Here is a 4,194-nt window from a genome sequence, read left to right as displayed (position 1 = left end):
TTAATTTTAGAGTAAAATATAACTGAATAGATTAATGAATTGTAGAGATACACCAAAGTGAGGAGTAGAGGGAAAGAAGAGGGAGAAGTAAAGAGGGAGTGAGAGGGGAATGTAAGGAGGGTGAGATGGAGGGAAGGGGAGAAAGGAATGTTTGAGGGGGAAGGGAAGTAGAAGGGGAATGTTGGAGGGGAGAAATGAAAGTTGGAGGGGGAGAAGAAAGGGTGTATGGGGAACTGAAGTGCTATGTTGGTTTTCTATGGTGGAAGATGAGTTGTGTTCATTGATTTTCCTTATTTTTTAAATGCACAGTATATAAGTGATTGTATAAAATGAAAATGAAATAAACAGTTTTCAAAGATAAAAAAAGAAAAGAAAAAAAAGAAATGCAAGTCTGTTAGAAAACAACCCAATAGACTAACCAATTGTTTCCATTACAAAGTAACAACCCAGCCTCCTAGAAGAGGAACTAAGGGAGAAATTATTCAGATGTGTAAAACTACATTGCCGCAACCAGAATACAGAAAAAGGAAACATGCTGCCTCTACCACAATCTCCAACAAAATATGCAACTTATATTATGCAACTTACAAAAAAAAGTGCCTGACCATTCAAACCACAATACCACAGTCACAAAAGTTATATAAGATTACAATAAATCAAAACATTTCAGAAACAAGCAACAGACTATTATAATCTCATGGCACTGCCGTACCATATTAACCAATTAGTCTTCTGGAACATCCTAACTAGACCAAAAGAGAAGGGGGAAAAACAGGAGGGTTTTCCTTCTTTTGCTGTTATATACTGGTAATATTTCATTATAATCTATAAAACTTTATATTTAATTTTTTTAATTGCTATTTCCGTCGAGCTGAAGTCAATTTACCCTATTTTCATAGCAATCATTTTCAATAGTGCCTTCAAACAATGAGACCTTTTCATGGGATTCATTAGTAGGATTCATTAATCAAACTAATCAAGATCTACCTGTATAATATATGTCTCACAACAGATTTAAAAGAATAAGGCATTAAGGTATTCTCTGGTAAAGTGCAGGAGATGTTATATGTAACATCAAAAGAATGCTATCCAATTGTTGGATAAGTAGACGAATCTGGACTAGCTAAATACAATAAGCAAGAGGAAGTTTAAAAGAATGTTATACAAAAAAATCATTTATCATTTCGTTTTGCTTCTCATCCAAGAAGCTTCTTCTGCTTTGACAGGATATTGGGGAATGCAAGGATTTATATACCTTGCAGAGATCTGGTCATTTGCATCCTTTTAGAGCAGGGGTGTCAAACTCTGTTTCAGGACTGTATTTGACTTTGCGGGGAGGGGGGCATGGCAGGAAGTGTGGCCAGCTCCAAGTCACTCAAGTTGCGGGCACTTGTGCTGCCCTGGGGGAATCCAGTCTCCAAGGAAAGAAGGCGAGATCAGAAGAGTGCCAAATCCTTGTTTTCCAGAAGAACCTCCCTGTCCTCTCAGGCCACGCAGAGAATCCCGAACACAGAGGTGGTATTCTTCCGGTTCACACTGGTTTGGGTGAACCGGTAGTGGCAGGGGCACAAGGCTCCGCCCATCCCCCAGATATCATGGACTTTCTGTGCATGCCCAGGTGTATGCGTGGGCTCCCGCTACCAAAACCGGTAGAGATGATAAGAGGATACATTACTGCCCGGATGGCAGTGCAAGGTGTCCAGAGCCCTAGGCAACAGAGGGCAATCACCCAGCCTGGCCATCAAGCTCCCAGGGTACCGGTACCCCACAGGCCAAAGCCATTTCAGGTGCAACTGCCTCCTGCCAGCGAAAACAGAGCTCAGGAAGGCGCCATGCAGGAGGCCATGGCATCATTCAGTTGCCAGGGCAGCCCCACAGGCCAGATCTAAGCACCTGGATCTGGTTCCTAGGCCTTAAGTATGACACCCCTGTTTAGAGAGTTATTGAAGCACTTGGAGGTTTATCTGTGTCCTCAGGGTCACCTGAGTAGTGCTCCTGGTTCCTATAGTCTGCAATTTTTTCTCTGGAAATCCATTCCTACTTCCCTCACCATTCAAAGGGTTGTTCATGCCGAATTGTATAACAGTCTGTAGAGATTCTCAGACATCCAGGTCATGGTTGTCCCAAAGGTGCTTTGTCAGGAGACAATTGGACTTCCTTGTTTTTTCTTGAAGACATTTTGCTTCTCATCCAAGGAGCTTCTTCAGCTCTGACAGGATAGTGTGGAATGGAAGGGGTTCAGTTCAGTTCAAGCAACCAAGACCTGGATGATTGAGAATCTATACAGACTTTTAGCTATACAAATTTGCGGTAAAACCATTTGGTATTTGGTATTTATTCGATTTGTAAGTCGCCCTATTCCCCGAAGGGACTCAGGGCGGCTGAACAAAAACCAGGGGAAGGGGAAAACAAATACAGAAAATAAGACAAACAGGACAGTGATAAAACAATTTAAAAAACACAGCAAGCACAGCAAATTCGAGTAGGGGAGGGGACTCAACCCAGGCTTGCTGGACAGCCAGGTCTTAACGGCTGTCCGGAAGGCCTGAAGGGTGGCAAGGGTCCGAATCTCCACTGGGAGCTCGTTCCAAAGGGCCAGAGCAGCCACAGAGAAGGCCCTCCTCCGGGTGGTCCACAGCCGACATTGGCCGGCAGAGGAATTCGGAGGAGGCCTAATCTGTGGGATCTAATGGGTCTATGGGAGGTAATTGGCAGGAGGCGGTCTCTCAAGTACCCAGGTCCAATACCATGTAGGGCTTTATAAGTAATAACTAGCACCTTGAAGCGTATCGCGAGACCCAATAGGGCAGCCAGTGCAGCTCGCGGAGGATAGATGTAATGTGGGTGTACCGTGGTGCACCCACAATCGCTCACGCGGCTGCATTCTGGACCAGCTGAAGTCTCCGGACACTCTTCAAGGGCTGCCCCATGTAGAGCGCATTGCAGTAGTCCAGTCTTGAGGTCACAAGGGCATGAGTGACTGTTGTAAGATCCTCCCGGTTCAGGTAGGGATGCAATTGGTGCACCAGGCGAACCTGGGCAAATGCCCCCCTGGTCACAGCCGACAAATGGTGATCTAAGGTCAGCTGTGGGGTCCAGGACTCCCAAATTGCGAACCCTGTCTGAGGGGTGTATAATTTCACCCCCCAGCCTGAGAGATGGAATACCTTGCCAATTTGTGGGAGGAAAAAACACAAGCCACTCGGTCTTGTCAGGATCGAGAGCCAGCTTGTTAACCCCCATCCAGACCCTCACATCCTCCAGACACTGACACATCACGTCAACTGCTTCACTGAGCTGGCACGGGGCAGACAGATACAATTGAGTATCGTCCACATACTGGTGGTATTTATCCCGTGCTGTCGGATGATCTGTCCCAGCGGCTTCATGTAAATGTTAAACAGGAGGGGGGACAGGGACCGACCCCTGCGGCACCCCATAGTTAAGGGGCCTAGGGGTCAACCTCTGTCCTCCAACCAACACTGACTGCGACCTGCCCGAGAGGTAGGAGAACCACCGAAAAACAGTGCCTCCCACCCCCACCTCTCGCAACTGCCGCAGAAGGATACCATGGTCAATGGTATCGAAGGCCGCTGAGAGGTCCAGGAGGCACCAGAACGGGAGGCCTGGCCCCGTCTCTGGCTCCCAGAGATCATCGGTCAGTGCAACCAAAGCAGTTTCCGTGCTGTAGCCATGCCTGAAACCAGATTGGGAAGGCGTCTAGATAATTGGCTTCTTCCAAGGACTGCCAGAGCTGAGAGGCCACCACTTTCTCAACAACCTTCCCAACAAAGGGGAGGTGGAGACTGGACGGTAGTTATTTAAAACGGCTGGATCCAAGGACGGTCTCTTCAGTAGTGGTCTCACCACCAGCCTCCTTTAAAAGGGGGTGGGAAGGACCCTTCCCGGAGAGACGCGGTCACTATCGCCTGGATCCAGCCCCGTATCACCTCCCTGCTGTTCGCGACCAGCCAGGAGGGACACGGGTCCAGTACACATGTGGAGGCACTCACTGCTCCGATGGGCCTTGTCCACTTCCTCAGGAGTAACAGACTGGAAAATCAATCCAACCATGTTTGGATAATGTGGGAGTAGGAATGGATTTCCAGAGAAAAAATTGCAGACTACAGGAACCAGGAGCACTACTCAGGTAACCTGAGGACACATATAAACCTACAAGTGCTTCAACGCAAA

Source organism: Thamnophis elegans, chromosome 1, assembly GCF_009769535.1.
Source record: "Thamnophis elegans isolate rThaEle1 chromosome 1, rThaEle1.pri, whole genome shotgun sequence".
In the NCBI taxonomy this organism is placed as follows: Eukaryota; Metazoa; Chordata; class Lepidosauria; order Squamata; family Colubridae; genus Thamnophis; species Thamnophis elegans.
Note: the sequence above shows the minus strand (reverse complement) of the source record.